This window comes from Mustela erminea, chromosome 8, assembly GCF_009829155.1.
Source record: "Mustela erminea isolate mMusErm1 chromosome 8, mMusErm1.Pri, whole genome shotgun sequence".
NCBI lineage: Eukaryota > Metazoa > Chordata > Mammalia > Carnivora > Mustelidae > Mustela > Mustela erminea.
In genome coordinates, this window is record NC_045621.1 from 15630687 (window position 1) to 15653887 (window position 23201).

A 23201-nucleotide genomic window follows, 5' to 3' on the forward strand; every position below is an offset into this window, starting at 1 on the left:
AACTCATGATTGCAATTCATGTACGACCCCTCCCCCAGAATTAAGCATATAATATTGCTAAGAAAATATTAGCTCCAAAATGAATATCTAAAGCCTTCAAATATGAATGCCCTTTGAGCCAATAAGTCTACTTATAGAAATTTTTCCTAAGGAAAGAAATATTCAAGTGTTCAATGATGCAAAGATTTGTATATTAAGAATATTCAGTGGGAAAAAGAGTATTCAGTGGAGATTCTATTTTTTTAAAGAAACCCTAAATTTCATTTGTGGAAAATTAGTCCAATCAAGTATGGTTCATTTTATTAATTACATCTCATCTAACCATTAATAATGGAAAATTAGATTTTTATCTATTGACCCAGAAAAACTTTTACTATGTATGGTTAAACAAACCAAGTTATAAAACAGTATATAAAATATTATTCCAGGTTTGCGCTTAATGTTTAGGTGTATGGAAATGGAGAGTATGAGAGAAAAGAAATGAGAAAGGAAGACAAAGGACATATACTAAAATATTCATAGTGGTTATTTCTGTGTAGAAATACTATTACTGATTTTTGTATTGTTCTTCATTCCTTTTTCTTTTCTTTTTTTCATTTTTTAAGTGAATGTGCATTATCTTTATAATCAGAAAAGATTATTAAAGCCATCAGAAAGAATGAATACCCAACTTTTGTATCAACATGGACAGGACTGGAGGAGATTATGCTGAGTGAAGTAAGTCAAGCAGAGAAAGTCAATTATAGGGTTTCACTTACTTGTGTAACATAAGAAATAACATGGAGGACATTAGAAGAAGGAAAGGAAAAGTAAACTGGAGTAAACTGGAGGGCGAGATGAAGCATGAGAGACTGTGAACTCTGAGAAACCAACTGAGGGTTTTGGAGGGGAGGGGGTGGAGGGTTAGGTGAGCCTGGTGGTGGGTATTATGGAGGACATGTATTGCATGGAGTACTGGGTGTGGTGCATAAACAATGAATCTTGGAACACTGAAAACAAAAAAATTAAGATGTGAAAAAAAATCTTATGAAAATTATACACATAAAGTTTATAATAAATTAAAACTCTTGGCATTCAGAACAACAACAACAAAAAAAAACCCCAACATTATTAGCCCAAAAACCTTAAGAGACATTACTTTAAATCAAAGGAAGCAACAGGGTACAGCATTTCCCACACCATGTTTTGAAATACGTAATAGGAATTCTTTGAAGCAAGAGTTTCATTATAAAAACAAGTTGAGAAAATGGTTTTTATTCTCTCTCTCAATATATATGGTGTTGGACATTAAGGACTCTTGTGGCGATCATTTGTCAATTTATACAAATACTGAGTCACATGGTATACCTACAACTAAGATAAGATAATGTTGTATGTCAATTATACCTCATTAAAAAGATATACAGCTCGTATAGACACAGTGAATCAGTGCCTCACTCACCTGTCAATTCCACATTTATCCTTTATATTATGCATATATATTTACATTTTCTTTAGAATGTACTAGAATGGATCTCCACATTTCACCTGGTGTTAGCAAAGTAGAGGATATATTCAGGTTTTCTCATTGGTTTTCTTCCTTACACTCCTGAGGCTCACCAGAACCCTACATCCTTAGGATGAAATCTGCAACCATGGTAGTCTGGTGAGGATTGGTGACCATTTAGTCGATACTTTCCTCTTACATTGTGAAAGTGCCAGTGAGTTACAGCATCAGATCCATAAGCAGCTTGCCTTCAACCAGTGTCTATTTCCTATTGCCTCCTGGGTTGACAGAATCCATACCACAGAATTCATGGAAGTACCAACAATCTAAGAGAAAATGGAAGCTTTGAAAGGACACACTACCCTTCTTGGCTTAGATTTCTTTCCAACAACTTCCATCCCATCAGTCAAGTGGCATCTGACATGAATGGTGACCCACTAAATCATCAGAGAAAACTTTTCCTGAGAATTTAATTGGAAATACCAATCCTGGTCTTCCAACCCTTTTCAACACAATAAAATTCCTCCTACAATAAGCAACCATGTTGTACCAGTAAGCCATGTCCCAAGAGGCCTGAGAGCCCATCTGCAACACAGTATATAATTTCTATCTACAGGTAGCTCTTACGCATAAATGCGGTTGCATATAAACGCTGCAGCTCTTACACTCTAGTAAAATCAGTCAAGAAACTTACGTACAAGTCAGTATAGGGGAAAGGGAGGGCTCATATTCTTTATGGGCTTGCAACCACGTTGGAGATAAAATTCTGTTACTTTTTTTTTTTTTTTTAATTTTTAAGGTAAAGGCCTTCTAATAATAGCTATGTGTGGCAGGTGCCAAATGTCCTGGGAGTGTACTTTATTCTCAAATGTAGGCCTATGCCAGTAATTTCCACCCCCAAATAAACCTAAGTAGTTTCTTCTTCCTGCTCTATGAGCTTGAAATGGAGAGAGTTTGATCATAACTTGTTTACAACTGGTGGTCACCCAAATCAGGGTTTTTCAACGTTGGCACTACTGACGTTTTGAACCAGACAAATCTTTGCTGTGATGGGGCTGCCCTGTGCATTGTAGGATATTTAGCAGCATCTCTGGCTTTTACCCACTAGATGCCAGTAGCTTCCTCCCGGTTGCAACAACCAAAAAAATGTCTCCAGACATCCCCAAATGTCCCTTGGGAGGCAAAATAACCCCTGATTGAAAATCACTGCACTCGATTATTCTTACTGTGGTTGCTTTGTGCTATTAAGCTGGAGCAAATTCCCTCCAGAATTCCCCCTGTTGTATGGTTGAAGGTTAGCATTGATTACAAGAGACATTTTGTATAAGATTTGGGCGGTGGACTGAAGCCTCATATGTTTGGTTATATTCTGCAGTTGATGGAGAGCACCGGGCTCCGTGGCCACCCATGTACATTGTCACTGGTCTGTCGGCTCACCATGTTGGCACGGGTGGCAGACCTGCAGCCCCTCTAGTACCTGCCAGATGTCCTCTGTTCCCTTCCCTGAGTCTTATGTTGAAGGGCACCAGCTTTTCTTCCCAACTGCTAATCTATCTGACCTATGGTGACTTTGGGTCAACATGAGACCCAGAAACAACAACCTACACAGACCACCTCACCAGCACCCACAACTGCATCGGATCTAATCTCTATAGTAAATCCTTTATTCTGTGCCACTCATGGCAGTTTTGTTTCTCTGATTGAAGCCTGACTGATATTCTTGTCAGTGGAGGATTTCAGGGTATAGTGACATTTTGGAGGAGAACTGGAAGACTTTCCAACACGCATCCTACCCCAGATAATTCGTCTAAGCCAAACCAGGTGGTCCCACCCCTCTTGCCAGGGTTTGGTTCAGAGATGGGAGAACGAAGTCAATTTAAGCTGGCAGAATGCAAAGAGAAGCTTGCTTGGGATTTCTGGAAGTAAAAATTCAATCTATCTCATCCAACTGGAAATAAACACAAGAGTATGCTGTAACAGTTGCTGTTGGCATCCATCATGTGACCATGTGGGGAACCAGCTTTAGAATAAAGCTGATACGATTGATAGCAAAGAGGAAAACCAATAAAACCTAGGTCTGAATGTATCTTTGAGGTGTGGAATCAATAAAGTCTTCCCTCTTTCTGAACTTCCTTTTACATGAGATAATAAATTTCCCCGTTTTTTAAGCCAGTCGGGATGGAATCGTCATATCTCCAAGTAGCTCTGGAGTCTGCTTTGGACCTTGCATACAAATCACTTTTTAAAGATGACTTAACCTGGTCACCCTGGGGCAAAGCCTCCATTTCTTTTTCAGATGTCAGACGCTGCTTCTACTCAGGAGCAGAAGTCCAGATGGTCTTACTTGGTGGCTGAAACCAATTTTGATCGAGGCCTCTCTACCTACTTCTTTCAGCCCCAAACTTCACCGAACGTTTTGTGTTAAAAACAAAGGGCTAACAGAACTCAGCAAAAACATTCTCCAGCAACTTCAGGTATGTGAGATCTTGTTTCCATTAGGACCAGGATTAATGTGAAAGATCTGGACCTTCTTCCACTATGATCAACCTCCTCGCTGTCCCCGGGCCACCCACACCCAGGAGAAAACAAGGAACAATAGAAGCAGCAAGTTAAAACCTCCCCAGAGTATCGAGGCAACCTCTTATTTATCTGGGGCCGTCGTTGTCACAGTCAGCTTTTGGATCCTTGTCCCGCACTCTTCAGATACCCAGTCCGTGGGGCTAATAGAGTAAAATGAAAGTCACGGAGGAGCTGCTGCTAGCAAAACGTGCCTCTGCCTCCAGATGGTTACTGTAGCAAAGAGGGTCTTTAGCTGGATTTCATCTTCCATTCCCTTCCTCTGCCTGGCATCTCTACATCAGGACACAGAGGGCACAGCCCTAAGTGATGCCCTGGTCAAGAACACTGGCATTAGACAAACTGAGGTTCAAAGCTGTGTTGCTTTTACCAGGAAGTGGGCATGTCATGCAACCTCTCAAAGTCTCCTTGCCTCAGTAGTGAAAAGAAAATAACACCTGACATTATGCATGGCACATTGCTGGAACTCAGTAAATACTGCTGGGGGGGAGGGGTTGTTTTGTCTTGTTTTTTTAAAGATTTATTTATTTATTTATTTGAGAGAGAGAACGAGAGAGTAAGGGGAGAGGCAGAGGGAAAGAATCTCTAGCAGACTCCCCACACAGCACACAGCCAGATGCAGGGGTCCCTCTCATCACCCGAAGATGATGACCTGAGCCGAAATAGAGAGTCAGATGCTTAACTGACAGAGCCACCCAGGTGCCTCACTAAATTTTGTTTCTCATTTGTTTCATCATCTTCTACCTCCCCACTGCTTTGGCTGGCCTCTTTGAGCCATGGTCTCCTCTCCCTGGGCACTCAATAGATCCCACTTTTATCAGGATGGGGGGTCCTACCTGAGGTTGCCCACCTTCTGGCAGCTGGAAGGGCTTATATGAAGAAAAGCTTGCTGGCCATGTTCAAAGTAAGTCTTGAATGCTTTCTGGCTGTGTAAATAGGGGAAGGCACCCAGCCCACAGGGCCAGAGCATCACACTTCTCAGGGAAGAAATGGAGTCTTCAGGAAAACTTGCCGCTGTCCACCAGCCGTATACTCATGTCACGCCTAACTTGGGGCACCTAAACCTAATGTTTCAACCCTGGTCACACCAATGATTGTCAAGTTGACTCATATACTAATGACTTGAAAGAAATATAATATGCACATGGCTGTGATCCAGGAACCCTGAGCTTAATCCTGCTCTACTGTTGATTAACTATGTGACTTAAGATAAACCATTTCAGCTCAGTTTCCTCCGGAACATAATTGGGGGATTATCTCGCACCCTCTCAGATCCCGTATCATTTGGGGGAGGGGTTGGGAGGACACATTATGAAAAGTGCCCTCCTCTAGCCTGTTTTAAGGATTCAAGATCTTTCAGCCTGGTTAATCCCATGAAAGTCTTGGCTTCCTCAAGAGTCAAACAGAATGTGTGTCCTAGCCCACACCACGAAGGTATAGACCGTATTTGGTTAATTGAATATCATTATATGTTTTGAAACTGGCCCTGCATTTCAAAAAGCCTATTTCTTATCAAGCAAATGTATATATTTTATATATAATCGTTCAAAAATGTGCCGTAAGAAAGCAGCTGTCTTAAGAATATTTCTGTGGAGAAGCCAATTGTTTGGGATATTTGAGGCATTCTGCCACTTCTGAAAAGAAGCAAAAAAAAAAAAAAAGGGAGAGAGAGAGCGAGAAAGAGAGAGATGAGAGGCACAAATATATTGACAGATGAGAAGAATAAATGTTTTTGCTGCATGTGTCGTGCAGAGGTGTGGCACGTAGCAAATTATGACATCACTGTTGGAGTAATGGCTGCAGCTGTTGCCTTTGTAAAGTGATCCACAATACCCCACGCTAATAAGCACAGCAACGTGTCCAAGTCACTTCACACAATGAGGACAGCCTAATCCCATGCCACGTGAGCTCTGTGCCAAACGTGGCCGTATCACAGCAGCAGGATCAAGCCAGGAATAATCACATCCTTAGGAAAAAAAAAAAAATCCCCTGTGTAATACACAGAAATCCCTCTTAAACAAAGCAAGCCTATGAATCCACCGGTGAACAGGAAAATTCCTTGATGAATTGCCAAGTAAGAGCACAGGGTAAAAATTCCATATGTTGCCCCCATTTCTGTAGGGTAATAACTACTAGAGAGAAGAAAATTGACTCTGGTGAACCCAGGAAGCTGCTGCTGAGCTGGAGTCATTTGTTCATTTACTCACTCATTTGTTCAATAGATACTTCTCGAGCAGGTGTGCCAGGCACCAGGCTGTGCGTGGGAAATACAGTGGTAAGCTTGGAGAGGGAGGTAAACGAACAAATGGCAAAACAAATCATTCGTTCACTGCAGTTGTGATAACCGCTCTAAAGAAGAGGAATGGGGCATTATGAGTGTCGATTCCAGACTGTCTTTCCTCTGAGAGCAGTCTGAAATGTACCAGCTTGCCGTCACTCTAAGCCGGCTTGGAGTAACAAGAAACTTGGGAGTTGGTACCCAGAGAACGAGAAGTTCCACTGAGGATTTTAAAAGATCATCTTTTTAACGTTTTATTTGATAACATGTTCCTGTCATTGAATATTCAAAATTTGGCAGTAAAAGTGTCACAACTATCTTCTCAACGCAGCAAATGATAAGCGCTAAACGTAATTGAAGATGAGGGGGAAATCCCCTTGATAGGACGATCTGGGTTGGTTCCTCGCGGCCGCTCAGTAATGGGCTCTGGAGCCAACCTGCCTGGGTTCGAGTCTGTCTCTCCTACGCCCTAGCTGTAAAACTCAACTTACTTAAACTCTCTGAGCCACAGTTATCTCATTTGTAAAATGGGAACAACTCTGTTACTTTCTTCATAGGGTCATTGTAGGGAATAGGTAATTAAATATACATAAAGTATGTGGGTCATCCTCAATGCTATGTTAGTGTTGCTGTTATTACTGTTACTTGAACCTAAATCCAGGACCCCATACTAGAGCTGAAATATTATGCCCTCTTTAAATATTTGATTTCTTACATCTGAGAATCACTTAGATTTGACTTATTCTTCAAGCTTAACCCTGGATCTCTGTTTCTTCCAGCTGTGAAATCCTTAAACCACCCGTAATTATTTTCATTCTATCCATCAAGGTAGCAGTCAAATATATTAATCCATTTCTTTTTTTTTTTTAAGATTTTATCTATTTATTTGAAAGACAGAGATCACAAGTAGGCAGAGAGGCAGGCAGACAGAGAGAGGCTGAGCAGAGAGCCTGATGTGGGGTTCGATCCCAAGACCCTGGGATCACGACCCAAGCTGAAGGCAGAGGCTTTAACCCACTGAGGCACTCAGGTGCCCCAATATTAATCCATTTCTAACCATGAGTAATCATCTTCTCATTTTTGAGGTTTTGTCAGCAATGATTTTGCTAACTATCCTGTCTTCTGCATGGGCCAGAAGTCACATAACAGAAATGCCACAGGATACCTCCATAACTGCCATTTCATTGTTTAAGAATTAATATTAAGTGAAAGACTATAGCACCTGACTCCCCTAAACCTCACTCCATTCCCTAGCCACGTGGCCACCTTCAAGACACACAAACAGGAGGAGCTGTGGAAAGATCCACACCGACGTATACATCCTTTTCCTTGGCCATCACGATATAGTAGACCCCAGAATGAAAGGAAAGTCTTAGTAAGTCAGATAGATAATCTGTTCTTTGGCTTTTGGATTTCATTGTTCATGGAGGGGGTAAGACCTCTTCGATACCTTGGAAGCAGACTGAATTTCTTGAGTAGAGGATAGGGAAACTTTTGCTGAGTTTTGATCATTTGTGTATCCCCAAGTTCCTCCACACAAGCAGACTGTGAATGAAAACAACTCCAAAGACATGTAAGACTATGGCTAATTGTGTATGCAGTCAATACAATTTACTCCGGAAGAAGCAGTTTGCTGTTTATTCACTGGGGGGAGAAAAACCAGCTTGATAACACTGACAGAAGAGGAGTATTGTGGGGCAGGTTGAAAGAAAATGTTATTTAAAATGCTTCTGAAAGGGGAAATAAAAGGAATCTGATTTTTTTCTTCCTTTTGTAAATCTTCCCCCTATTTCCTTATGTGTTCTTTCCCGTCTCTTTCTCCTTCCCTTCGGCTTTTTGGAGTGTAGCAGGAGACTTTTCCCAAAGAGAGTTTTCTGAAGCATGTCAGCTAATTAATTACTTTTCAACATTATTTCTGTACCTGACCTGTGATCTCCTGGCCACCCTACAAAATATCTTGTTGCATTCTTTGTTCACCCAAGAAAGATTCTGGGAAGAGGTGATTAATTGAAAAGTGGGAAAAAACTACATTGTCTGGAGACACACAGAGCCTATCAAAATCGTTCAGACCCATGTTCTTGAACCCACTGCTGCTTCCCTTCCATGTATGTAAGCCCCCTGGGAACCGGCTACATCTTCTGACTCAGTAGAAAGCCTCATTTGGCTAAAGGCAGCTAGCAAATCTGTTCACCCCTACATGTTGCCTGTGAAAATCCACCTCTCTCTCACCACGTTTCCTCTTGGGTTCCAAAAACAAAGGCTTGGTACCACCTGACAGGCATCACTTATCTTTGGCTGAGCAGGCTGGTGGTGATTTCTGCCCATTGCTGACACTGAAATTAGCTACAACTGGAGTTCTCTGAAGGAGATGGGGTGCATCTGCTCCCTTCAGTTGGTGGTCAGCGACTTGTCTTTTATTTATTTATTTTTTAAAGATTTTATTTATTTATTTGACAGAGAGAGATCACAAGTAGGCAGAGAGGCAGGCTGGGGTGGGGGGATGTGGAACAAGCTCCCCGCTGAGCAGAGAGCCCAATGCGGGACTCGATCCCAGGATCCTGAGATCATGGCCTGAGCAGAAGGCAGAGGCTTAACCCACTGAGCCACCCAGGTGCCCCACGACTTGTCTTTTAAATTACATTGCCCTCCCTTGTGTCTGCCACCCGGACTAGAAATACACATTCTTTTGATTTCTGTTGATGCAGTGTGTTGGTGGGTATTTTGCTCTTCTGGTTTTCCACTGGATAAAATAATTGCAGTGGCATTGATGCCACAAGGCATGGAGGACGGCAGATCATTTCCTTCACAGGCATAAAAAATACACTCTCTAACTCACCACAAGTCATAAGAAGTCACTTCTTTTTCAATGAAGTCTAGTTCTGCCCAGAGAAGGAAATATGGTTAGTAGCCACCAGCAATGGCAAAATAAGGAAGCTAGGGCCAGCTTGGCGCTCCTTCCAAGACTCTATACTATCATGACAGCAGTTTCCCTTTCTGAGATGGACCTGACAACATGACCGAAACTCGCTGGATAAGAAACAGGGATCTTGCTAAATCCCATGATGACCATGTGTTTTGCACGCTCAGTATATACTGACTCTATACGCATGCCCTGTGAGCCGATATCACACTGCATGTTCATTCCACATTGCAAAACACTGAGCACAACAGTTGAAGCCCTGGCAGGGGCAGGGGCGGGGGGCGGGGGGCCCATCCTTCCAAAATTTTGCTTTTCATGTCCACCCAGAGGAGGACAGTTCTCATTTCAGAATTATGAAATAGGAAGCTCTCTTATGAATAATAAACAGAATTGTGAAAACTGAAAAGAATATGATGGGATCCTGCCATTGGTGTTGACATTTCATTAGTGGAAGGAAGGTTATTTTTTTTCTTTAGTCAATATGCTTTGTGAAACTTTCCATATTTTTAACTCACATGCAACAGATAATTAGCTCATATATTTAAATTAGCCCACTGAATTATTTTCAGCAATTTTTTAAGGAGATCACATGGTTTTTTATTCTGACATTGGTTCAGTTACTAATAGAGTACACAGAGACAGTTCCCACTGCCCCCTGAAATAGATGTTTAGGGCTCAGTTTCCAGCCAAATGACCAGGATAATTTTCTCTCAGTGCCAAGCATCACTCTGCCAGTGAATTTTTGACCTATGTGAGAGAGGGGATAAGCAGAGGAGGGGGCAGAAAAGACAAGAGACCAAGGGAGTATTTGGAATCAGACACTTTCATTTGGCTTCACCCTGATTGCTGGTGTGCGGTTCTGGTGAGTGTGCGCAGGCTCATCTCTTCCTTGTCAAATGGGGATACCACATATGATGGAGAAGACTTGCTAGGCAGGAATTTTTTTTCAGAAATGAAGGAATTAGTAGAGAGTGAGCTGAGTGGACACAGCATTTTTCCCCTCAGAAGCCACACTGAAGCCCAATATATCACCGAAATAAAAATAAACCACCTTTTGTGAAGAGGAAGAGGTCAAGGCAAATTATCTTGTTTGATTCGTGTCTCAGAGCATCCCAAGTGGGAAAGGGTCCTTTTCACTGGGGTGTGGGCCTTGCCTTTCAGTCCCGCAGTGGGTGGTAAGGAGCAGAGAAATGAATTATGGCTAGCTGTAGGAACCATGCAACATTTTATTCGTGTTCAAGGGAGTCTTCTTTCTTCCCACTTTTTCTTTTTTCCTTGATCTCTAATGACTTTCAGATCTCTCTCCTTACCACCTTTCTTTCCTTTCTTGCCAGTGCTTCTCTACTCCATAGCAGAGTGTTTGCTTTCCTTGCTTTTCTGCGTCTGGTCAGTCCTGCAGGGACCATCCCCCAACCACAGCCCGAGTCCGATGAGGACAATCCTGCCACCACATTTTCAGTAGGCAGGACACATCGTGACCGAGTCTGTATTAAGCGGGGGAGGGCAAGATTGTTTACTTTCTCAGAAGGCTAAGCATCTCAGCTAGGAGTCCTTGACTGTGTGCTTAAGGACACAGACAGAGGGGACAAAGGGCAGCAGAAAGTGCTCCTGCCACCGCGATTTGCATCTGTGTTCAAGTCAGCTCTGCTTTAAACAGTCTCATTTGAATACACAGTACATTAGCTGCTATCCAATATGGGGAATGCGTTCATAGCTCAGTAACCTCTCCCCCACCTAGTCCAGACAGTTAGGGAAGAGGATGGGGAGGAGGAGCCGACAACTGCAGAGAAATTGTGTTTCAAATGAATGTCTTTTCATCAACTGCCTATGCATCCCTCAGCTGCACTCCAGCAGAAGATTTGCATATTTTTTTCTTACTAATGGAAATAAATATAGGATGAAGATTTTGTTCTGTCCATTTAAAAATACTGTTTTGCCCTCGTGCTAGAGGGCTTCTAAATAGGCAATGGGAAGAAATGGTCTGTTAGACTAAAGGAAATCAGAAGAATTTTCGATGACATGTCTACCATTATCATCGATGTGAAGAACTCAGACTAGAAATCACCTGCAGAATGCTTTCTGGCAAGAAAATTAATAAGCAGATTTATAAGATAAGAATATGTGAATTTAGTCGTATAAAGGACCATTGATCTAAACTAAATCGGCCTGCAGAGAGCCCTAAATTATGCAGGAGGTTGAAATGGCGTTAATGCACATCGTCTATTCCCTTTCTTTTCTGTTTTCATGGGAATTCATATATACCTTGGGACCTGCGGGTATATTAACCCCTTGTCTTCTTTTAGCAAGAAGGTAACTGAAGGATGAGATTATTTAAGAGTATAAGAAGGATGGTATGGGCAGATATCTGAATCCTTTAACAGTTCCTTCTCTCCCTAGTTAATGCCCAAGTATTTGAAGTGTATAAGTAATATTGATTTTTTAACACACACGTCAAAGCCTGTATGTGACCCAGACTTCCACATATTGCCACTTTAAAAGCAGTTATCTTGACAGACTGAATTTTTTGTCATTTTAACTTTTAGTGTTTAATAGTGGTTTTTGTTTTAATACCACAGTGAGACTTGCGACTCAAGCCTACAGCATTTTCTAGTGAATATTGTCAATGGAGAAATATTTCTGTCATTTCAGGGTGGGTTTTGTCTTTGCAAATAATAAATGTTATCTGGATCTAGGATAACTAGTGAATGAGCAGTTGAATGTCAATTTAGGTAAGATCTTCTGTTAGGGTAGCTGTGGAAAAATGTCTATTGAGCTTAGTTAAGTTCCTGCTGGAAAGAGCAAGATATATGGAAATTCACATTCCTTGTGCCTGACAGTCCCCCATGCCTTTAGTCAAAGAATTGGAACATTGGAAGAAACCTGGGGGTTATGGAATCCAACTCCTTCCTCAACAGAAATAAACAGGCCATAATAATGAAATTTTACTTAAAATAATGTGTTTTTCCCTGACTAAAGAAGGTAAGTAATTAGAATTTTATTTAACTAGTTCTTAAATCCTGTGAACATTTGGATGCCGTTCATGAGTCTGTGTGTATGTGTGTGTGTGTGGTCAGTGTGATTGTGTTTATATTTATAGAATATACTTTCAGGGTATCTGCCCAGCTCTCAATTAATTTTCCTTACTTTGTGATAGTCCTCTCACACTCCACATCTGATTCTTGAAGTCACAGGTATGGAATCCTGACAGCTATGCTAGGAGGGTCACGCCTGTCCTGGAGACAGTGAATTGGGTCAGCAGTAACACCTGAGCCAAGGTAACTCAATCAAATCCTCTCTTATGGGAATTTGCAACTGGCCCTTAGGCAGTCTTCAATGTGGCCGATCTACGAGCTATGGAGTCGGGAACTAAAGTGCTCCACACGGACTGGGCAGCCAAGAAGGTTGGTTTGTAGAGAAAGGAAAAGTAATCAGAAGAATGAAAAAGACATAAAGACGAGATTAACAGAGAGAACACGCTCATAAGTCCAAAGTCTCCAGTTCCCCGTTAGAGTCCTTCTTTACCCCCGACTACACTTAAGTTCCCTGAGCCACCACTCCATCTTTCAGTGATGTATTTTAAGTGTTTATTTTTATTTATTAAGTTAAACTGAATTGATTAGTTTCCTTCAACCCAACAGATCATACCTATCAGGATATGCCCCCAGGAGAGGACAGAATCAGCCAACCTTTCTCAGGAACCAAAGTTTTTTTCAAAAGGACCCAACGGGTTCTCTGAGAGAAGTGGAAATGTAACAGAGAGTCAGGTCCTGTGCCATGAGGTCTGAGCCATCTTCTAACTGTAGCTTTCCGGAGACTACCTGGGTGGGGAACAGGAGCTCCCTCTGAGGTACAAGAGAATGGAGGTATCTGGACCGTGGCCTGCTGTTGGTGGAAAAAGGACAACTTTGCGTGTGGTTGGCACTCTGCTATGAATGGTGCTTGCCTGACACAGTCCCAAAGAAACCGGAAAAAACAACTATCACATTGTCATTTTCCTGTATTCAGCTAGCTCAGTAGCAGTCCCCTCAAGGAGAAGCAGTCTCCCTGATAAGCAAGGATTCCCCCTATGGGACTCGATCCCAGAACCCTGGGATTAAAACCTGAGCCAAAGGCAGTCGTTTAACCAACTGAGCCACCCAGGTGCCCCCTAAATCCAAACTCTTAGAGCAGGCGCACAGGATCGCACCTTATTTTCATCTTCACTCTCAGCTTGCACTTCAGACAGCCTCATATTTTGTGATCCAGAAACACAAAACTACTAACGTCCTCTTCCCCATACCTCCATGCACATACGGTTCCCCCCGCTTGGAATAACCTTCACATCTACCTCTCCCGACTCCATCCTAGCTCCTCACTCCCTTGGTTTAGAAAAGTCTTATTCAACTGCAAAATTTCTTCAACATGCTACCCTGAAAAACTTTCTCTGGGCTTTCTCTGCCCCAGGAGAGAGTTAATCCCTCCTTTCCTCAAACTACTTCAATTCTTTATAAATATTTCCATTACTGTCCTCGATTGCACTCTGTTGCAATGATTTGTTTATATGCTGTCTTCCCAGCTTTGGGAGCACATAGGCCCACAAGGAGTATCTTTATTGAATATTTTCATTCAAATTCTTTTTCTTCTATAATTATTTCCTATCTCACTTCTAACTCTTACCTTGGCTTTAGAACAATGGTTTAAAGCAGTAACTGCTCACTAAAATGATGTCATGAGCGCTCTCCAGTCAGGTGTTTTGTGAGAGCTAATCTAATTATTAGATTATAATAATGTAATAATTATTAGATTATTTCATCATCTAATGTGGGTACATTAGATGATGAAATGGAATCATAGAAAGTTCAAGTTAAATAGGTGACATGTAAGTTAATCAAATATAAAACCTTCCTTTTACAACTGACTTAATTCAGTCTTGGGAAACCAAGAGACTTGCCTAAAACTATAAATGGCAGAACCAAAAGAAGAATTTTAGTCACGCATATTCCAGGTCAGGTGTCCTTTCTATCCTCTATGTAGAAAAAAGTCACATAAGATTAAGCGATACATGGCATGACAGCAAATGAGGCCAAGGTCAAGTTCTTCTGATATATTAGACTGAAGAGTCCAGAAAGCAAAGGTTGACAATATTATAGAGTGGTAAAGAGAAAGGATTTTGAATTCCTATTTGCATTTTCAGTTCCAAGATTTCATAGTTATGTGACTTTAGGAAAAATGGTTCTGATCTTCAGTATTTTGAATCTATAAAAGGAGCATAATAAGGGTACCTACATCAGACAGCTGTTGTGGAAACTAAATCATATTAGCACAATGTTTGCACATAGTAAGTAACTCAAGATAGCAGAATTATATCTTGTATTTAACTTGAGCTGATTCACCTCAGCATATGTCCTCCACAGACGAAGGAAAAGAGAGAAAATATCAATTTAATTTGCACTGTCACTAAGTGAGTATGTACCCTGGAGCCAGCGTGAGAAGGGAGCTATGAGTCTGTGGGTCCCTCTGTCAGCCTCAGCTCCCGCGTGACTGCATTGTGCCCTGAGGAGAGCTTCGAGGTCTGTGTGTGTTATACACCATGTCCTTTAAATGTAAGCCAGTTACTTCCTCTGGTGCACACACGAGGAAACACCAATCTGCTCTAATGTTGACAGAACAACTAGATGCAGTAGGCTCAGAATTGTGGGTTTTCAGTCTCCAGCATAACGCTAAGGTATAAGGGACATTTTGATGGGATGTCAATTTTGCCTCAAGCTCTTACTTCATAATCTAATTCCCTCATTAGATACACTGGCACTTTAAATACCATCATCATGGTGGTCATCATCTTCATCACTAATGGCCTGGCACAAATCCCTGTTGTTAGTAAGGAAATCCCTTCCTCTAGCACTGTGCTTGGAGTTCTCCTCAGAATAGTATACTTAGAGTCTCCCTTCTTCACACAATGTATGATCAGAACATCTTGGAGAGAAATGCAGTTGGTCTTCCAGGCCCTCTGTCAATTAACACATACTCAGTAATTAATTGAAGAGTCCTGTGTACTTTTACATGGCCAGGACTAGGAGGATGTATCTTAACATCTTATTTTAAAAAACCTCTGCAAAAAATCCATAGTAAATAAAATATCAAAATGTTAAATAAAGACAGGATTGGCATTCCTGATTTTTTCTTATGCTTCAGACCCCAAATGGCTTGGCCTGGCACTGGACTTGCCTTCCTGGATCCTTCGCACTTCTCAGAGCACACATCAAAGTTGTGTTATCCCTTTGGAGTTTCTCATGTGATTGCAAAATCACAAAAATCAGCTCAATTTAGTCATTTACTCCACAAATCATATTACTATATGCCAGGCACTATTCTAGATGCTGGAGATATCACAGCGAATAGCCAGACAAAACCATTGCCTCCATGGGGCTTGTATCTAAGTGGAGGAAACAGACCATAAAGAAAGAAATGAGGAAAAAAATGCACAGTGTCAGAATCAGGGATTCCATGGTTGGAGGTAGGAAATGAATAAGGTGGTCAGGGAAGGCCTCATTGAGCAAGTGACAGTTCAGCAAAGACCTAGAAGAATGAGGAAGCAAGTAATGGAACTATCTGGAAGGAAATCATCCCATGCAGAGGGATCAGCAGGTGCCAGAAGGCGGACAACTATTGTACCAGGGAGGGGTTATGAAAAACAGCCGCTTCTCTGCCAGAGTGGAGGGCTTTGTGTAAGTGTAGGGTGCAGATCAATGCCTGACAACATCAGCAACAAAGATAGCAAGCTTGATAACAAAAGGGGAAACCCTGTGCTTTGGATGGGTAGAAAATCTGAAAATACATAAATAAATAAATAAGGGCTCTGAGAGGAAGAAAGAAGGTTTGGTCGACAGCCAATAGGGTCTGCATTAGGAACTTGTTTTTGAGTTAAAATGTGAGATGGGTTAAATTCCCAGAAGAGGTGGTATCCATATGCAGGTAAGAGCACTGATAGAGAAAGCAGAAGGATTACAAAACAAGTATTTGAGTTTGAGGAAAACAAGGCCCTCTTCTCATTTTTTTGTTCTTACTGGGATTAGAAAGCAGGTGTCAAGCCAACAGCTGGAGCTAGATCAAACAGTTTCTGATCTGCACTTCAATTTCATAGTAAGAAAATCATTAATTATTCCAAAGGTTAGCAGAGTTATTCCTTGCCCATGTGATATTGGCTATAAGATCATAGTATGAGTAGTGGACTTGGAGTCCATTTTGAATGTGTTGAGGCTTATATCAGCAAACTGGTTAACAGGGACAAAGATACAGTTTTTATTCATCGGGGAAAGGCCAAATGCAAAATGTGTGAGTGATATGGATTGCAGCAACGGGTATACAATCATTGTTCCAGTTATCTTTGTAGGGCAAGGACTGTAGCACCATTCCAATGATTAGTCTTCCTTCTAGTTTTCAACCAAGAAATGACAAAAAGATTGATAAAGAAACAAATATAATATCTAATATTATATCTATTATGCCCAGAAGCCTGGTGTTAATTCTGCTATGGTATAATGGCTTTATATCATTTAATAATAAAATGTCCAGAATTTTAGGTGGGAGTGTCAGTCAGTCTACGGCATTGTCAAAGATTTCAAAGATGTTTGTAGTTTAAAGAAACTTATGTTGTTCATTTTTGCTCAAAACAATTCTCTCTCTCTCTCTCTCTCTCTCTCTCTATATATATATATATATATATCTTTTCTGACCCAGGAGATGAAAGAACACCACAAAGATTTTTCTTGGGAAAACTGATGAATTTGTGCTCAGAGGAAAGAGGACTTTAAGTGTCAAGAAAACCTTCTATTGAGGAAGCAAGGAAGATCAAATATAGTGGTGAAACCAATACTTAAAGTAATGGCAGAGTGCAACTTTTCTCAAAATAGATTTTCTCCAAAACTTGTTTGGAAATACTTAGATCACTGGATTTAATTTTCAGTGTATATAAAATGTCATCTCATGAAATTCTAAAATTTTATTTCATCTTATATATAATTTCTTCTGTGAAATAAAAAAAAAAAAAACAACTCTGCCTGCCTTCATCCTAAATTAGCTTAGGCAATGTTCCAAAACTATCCTTTTCCCTAGACTTGAGAAGTATCTCAAAATTCTCCCACATTCCTAATATTCTCTGAGAGAATAGGAAAGGATATTAATCAGAATAGACCAAGCTATGATACAGTTAGAATAAACCCTAAAATCTCAGTGGCTTCATTTCGTAACTGTTTACATCTAGTTCACACAATATCTAATGTGTGTGAGGCAGGCCTCCTTCATCTTGTCAATACACCATCAGGAACACGAGCTCTCCGTGATCACCATGGCAGGGAAAAAGAGAGCTGAAAAATCATGTGGAATGATTCTACCTATGTCTGATGGCCAGAACCCAGTCACATCTCTTCAATCTAGTAGGGAAATTGGAAAGGAAATAAACAGACTGATAAACATAGCAGACTGAGTACCAACAATTCTGCTTCAGTTTGCTTCATGTTTCCACATATCCCTTTGCTCCTTCCTTCTAGACATAGAAACCAGTTATCGCTCTCCCAAATCCCCCCAAAGTCAGCCCTAAATCCACTGCATTCAGCTTAACACCCAAATCTTTGGGTGATACACAATAGTCTCTATCATATCTGGATGAGGCTTCTCCTGGTCTGGGAAAAAGTGAACTTCAGAAAGGTTAATTAGCTGTCCTGTCCAATGTACGATGGTGGAATGAAGACAGAATCATCACAATAAATGCTCCTTCTCAGAAAAAAGAAGAAAGAAAGAAAGAAAGCAATCACACAGCTGGAGTTGTGAAATTCTCCTGACCACTACCCTGGGTAAGGGAGGTTCCTTTATTAGCCCTGATTCGGTCCTCTAGGAGGGACTTTTCTTGCTTATCATCCTCTTTGACCACACTTGAAATGGGTACAAAGAATCATCTCTTCTCCAGACTGTAGCCTTCAACACACATGCTCATGGAAGATTAGGAACCATAGCTCCTAATCTCAAACCATCAAAGGCTTTTTACACTCCAGGGTCATCGGTTTTGGGGGCAATTTCATTCCTTCAAAAATCCAGTAGACTTTTGATCTGTTTGACTCCAATTAGCTCCATGTGGTAATAAATACATCTGAAGTCACCTTTTATTTTTTAAAAGATTGTTTTTTTGTTTCTTTGATAAGGGGGGAGCAGAGGGAAGGGGAGAGGCAGACTCCCCATCGAGCAGGGACCCTGAGGCAGGACTAAATCACAGGATCCTAGGACCATGGCCTGAGCCAAAGGCATGTGCTTAACTGACAGAGCCACCCAGGTGTCCTCAAATTTTTTTTTTTAAGATTTTATTTATTTATTTGAACAGACAGAGATCACAAGTAGGCAAAGAGGCAGGCAGAGAGAGAGGAGGAAGCAGGCTCCCCACTGAGCAGAGAGCCCGATGTGGGGCTTGATCCCAGGACCCTGGGATCATGACCTGAGCTGAAGGCAGAGGCTTCAACCCACTGAGCCACCCAGGCACCCCCAGGTGTCCTCAAATTTACTTTTTAGACACAATCTTTAAATCTACTGTATTTCCTTGTCCTTACCTTCATTCCTATCTCTTTCGACTTAATGGTGGCTACCTTTCAAGTTTGGAAAGGAAGGTCACTCCCTTAATATAATTTGTGTTAGAGTCACTTTACTTTTTATTACATGTTTGCTACTCAAAATCTTTTATAACTCCACCCCTTACCTTTTGGAATCTAGAAGCAGTTGGCTTCTACAGTCTTACAATGCCTCAAATTTTGGGTCTTAATTTCTTTTTGTAAAGAGGTCAGCTCTCTTTTGAGCTCATTTCTTCTTTATGTCTTTCCAAACACAGTTAATAGTACACAATACAAAATATTTTTTTAAAGATATATTTAATTTGGTGTAATTTCTACACCAAATGTGGGGCTTGAACTCTCTTTTGAGCTCATTTCTTCTTTATGTCTTTCCAAACACAGTTAATAGTACACAATACAAAATATTTTTTTAAAGATATATTTAATTTGGTGTAATTTCTACACCAAATGTGGGGCTTGAACTCACCATTCCAAGGTCAGGAGCCACATGCTCTACCAACAGAGCCATGTTCCTAGCAATATGCAATATTAACATACTGTTTTCTAAACTTTTCCTTAGACATGCCAGGGCAGTAACTACATGGTCTGTCTCGAATTATTGTAGGTGGCAAAGTTTCCAAATGTTTTACCTGTGCATGATATGAATCAAGGATTTTCCAGCCTCCAATATTAGTTTCTTTATCATCTAATGGCCATCCACTAATCCAATGCCACATACTGATAGCATAAATTCCACGACTATTAAAAAAATAAAAAATCCCTAGTTTCCAGAACAGGTGAGCTCCCAACTTTCAGTGATTTAACAAAAAACATATCATTCCCAGCTCACACAATGTGTAAGTTATGGCAGGTGGTCCTCTCCCATCTTATAGCTCTCATCTTGAATACCTGCCTTCTAAGGTCTCTGGATCTTGGGAGTAAAAGCGCTGGATAACCACACTGGAAAACTTTAGGGAATGGTCTATAAGTGGCTTACATTACTTCAACTCATCCTTTATTTGTCAGAGCCCCAGCCTAACTGAAAGGTAAGCTAGGAAGCATTGTGGAGCATATGGATTTGGAGATGGAGCATTCTGTCTCTGTCACATATATCTCCATGACACCAAATCCAAAACTACTCACAAAAGAAATCTAAAGTTTGGGCAAGTTACTTTACCATGAATTCTTTGTTTTCATTACAAAATGAGCTTAATTTTGTTTAACCTTAATTTTATTAGAAGTGATTATGAGGATTTAATACTATAGTGTAAAAAGTTCTAGCATAATACTTGATGTAGAATAGTCTCTCCTAAAAAAGTTTATAAAAACTCAATAGAGTATTTCTAATTTGCTCTGGTTTTACATATAGGGGTATCATATTCTTACCTAGGGCTTAGTATTCTTTATAAAATATTTACAGAAAAGTTTTGACCATTGACAGTCATCCAAGTTCCTTTTCAGAAGTCTGTTGATTGCATCTTTAACATGAAGATTTTAGTTTTCTCTTGTGATCTTGGCATTCCTTATTGGTGCTGCTTTCAAAATCCCCAGTTCAGGGGCACCTGGGTGGCTCAGTGGGTTAAGCCTCTGCCTTCAGCTCGGGTCATGGTCTCAGGGTCCTGGGATCAAGCCCCACATCGGGCTCTCTGCTTAGCAGGGAGCCTGCTTCCCCCTCTCTCTCTGCCTGCTGCTCTGCCTACTTGTGATCTCTCTCTGTCTCTCTCTATGTCAAACAAATGAATAGTAAAATCTTTAAAAAAAAAAAAATCCCCAGTTCAAGTGTAAGTTGGAGCACTACTGAGGGTTGTGATGGGGGGATGGTCCCATGGGCTAGAGGGGATGTTATTATCTCTGGATTGGGTTCCCCTAAAGAAGTACTTGGGGAAAGAATTTCAGAGCAAGTACTTGATTTGAGAGGTTATCCAAGAAGCAAAATATGGGGAGTGGGGAATTGAGACAGAAGGAAATAAAGGCAATCAAGTATGTGTTAATGATTGGGTTACCACAGTGGGCAACTGGGAGTTGTCTGAGGACTTTTAGGACATTCTGTAGAATATACTCTATAATTGTCTCATCAAGGCTTGAAGAACCTGGATGTTTATTCATCAACTCCTATTGGTCAGTGATTGAATTTCCTTCCTGGGGTGTTACTCTCCAGCACTTCCAGCCTGCTTGAGGCACAAATAAGCATGCTCCTCCATGACAGAACTGCCACAGGCAGAGAGAGGCAAAACACCCTTGGCATATCTGGGAACTTTCTGCAGGTGACTTCTAGAGTGGGCCTTTGCCTATGGGTGGGGCACAAATGTCATGGAGCCTATGTTTAAAATAGCTTTCCTTGGAATTTCTGAATCACTGGACCAGGCAGCCACCACTCCCCAGCACCTCCCTCCCTTCTCGCTCTCTTTCCATTTCTGTCTCTCTCTCTCTCTCTCCCTACCCCCTTTATTATTGCTAACTCTTAAATATATTAAAAACCTGCAAATTATGATTTCTGACAAGGACTGAAAAGGTTCTACATTGGAAAATGTGCTTATTTTCCAGTCCACGATGTCTTATCTATCTGTACTAGATTTTGTCAGTCTTCCTGTTGTATACAGTGCCAGATTTCCTTCTTTGGCAGGATGATGTTGGAGGGCTCAGGCCTGCCAAGCTGGGAGAATTCTTGAGGAGTGGAGGGAATTTTATTGAAGCTGAAGAGGTGGCTACAATCAAAGCAGCAAGCAAGACTGAAAACAGAGTGTTAAACCTGAGAGCAAGAGAGGAAGGGGGACTGGTAAATCACAGAAGCGAGAGGGGGCGGAAGCCAGCATCTACTCTGAGGTAGAGTCTAAAATCAGGGAAACCAGAAAGTAAACAAAGATTGGTTGGATATAAGTGGGAAGATAACATTACACGGAAATGTTTCACTGTTTTCAATATCATTTTAGAAATCAGCGGGATCTCTGTGTATAGGTGAGCCCTTAATTTTTCAAGTCTAAGATGAGGCAGACAGTAGGAACCTCTAGACTTATACATTTCCTAGATTTTGCCTCTCTAATCCCCCAGTCTAAATTACTCCCATTGATAAATATTTTAAGTCATTTTTGTTCTCTTATTCTCTTATTTTTCAGCTTAAAATGTATCCATGGGTTAGAGTTCCCTTTTTGTTCCAGATTAAAAAGTTATACTCTTCATAATTCAAACAACAACATTTTGGCAGGAAGTTAGCAGGAACATATGGGCCTCAGCATTTTGATGCCCAGACTGGCTTCTGCCAAAACATTTCTTTGCTGTCATATAGAGAGCAGCAGTGTTTGGGACTGTTGGGGAATCATCCCACACAGCTAGGGTTGGGGAATACTGCTGCCTAACAGCCTTTGTGCATAGCTGAGGGACTTCCTGCCCCTGAGAACTTTCTGAGGATTTTCAGAGGTGGTGGAAGGTGAGGTCAGTCAGTGTCCATCTCTTAAAGCCACAGCTACAGGCAATGTCTCTTAACTTCAAACAGCCCACAGACAGTGGTAGGATGACTGAGATAGGAATATGGAGGTTATTGGTCAGAATCAAGACCAGAAAAGAGAAACCACTGTTTATTTTTTTAAAAAGAGGGCATTTAGTAGAAGTGATTGGTTACTCAGGTGATGAAAGAACTAAAAATCAAACAGGAGACAGTAAGACAAACCAGAGCTGAGCCAGAATAGGAAGCCATTAGAAGCAGAAGGGTGATGGTAAAGGCAGACTTATCAGAGCTCAAGGGAAGTTGGAACCATGATGACTTGTACAACAGGAACTGAAGCCAAAGAAGAGAATGAGCAACTTCTGGAGACACTCTCTGAGGCTGATAGGGAGGGGAAATACCCTAGCGTGCCTTCCTCCCACCCTCCAGTCTTTTTCCAGTGATTCTCACTAAATGAAAAATAAGTTAGCAGACATGGGATCCTGGGGCACCAGCCTCAGAGGTTCCATACAGATGGAAATGAGAGCAAGTAGAAAAGCATTGACTTGCATAGTGTGGGAGGAATTAATATCTGAGACAGAATAAGCTATTCACTCTTGAGATCTAAAGTAGGTACATCCAAATCCCAACCAGTTTATTTTATTTTATTTTTTTGAGCCAACTCAGTGATTGGAAGGTGGCATAAGAAGGAAAATAATAATTTCACCATCCTCTGACATGAACTGAACTCTATGTGCTGGGCTATTTATACCAGCTATTTCATGTAACCCATACTATATTCTGATATACTATTATATCCTCAGTGACTACATGAGAAAACTCAGGCACAGAGAATTTAAAGATTTGTCCTGGTATGCAGTGGAATCAGTGCTCAGACACAGGCAGTCCAAGAGTCAATTTACCACCTACTGTCTCGCCTCTCCCACCCCCGC

At 41.1% G+C, this 23201-nt stretch overlaps 1 long non-coding RNA gene across 2 annotated transcripts; it reads left to right on the top strand.

The window, feature by feature from the left end:
• Nucleotides 1–686: 686 nt before the first annotated feature.
• On the top strand, nucleotides 687–17209 carry LOC116596981. Of its 2 annotated transcripts, none has more exons than XR_004288407.1 (4): nucleotides 687–717; nucleotides 3783–3960; nucleotides 4869–4967; nucleotides 16978–17209. It is a non-coding gene; the product is annotated as an uncharacterized LOC116596981 (long non-coding RNA). The 2 variants fall into 2 exon arrangements; XR_004288409.1 differs by lacking the exon at nucleotides 16978–17209 and adding an exon at nucleotides 7596–8076.
• The last annotated feature ends 5992 nt before the right edge of the window (nucleotides 17210–23201 follow it).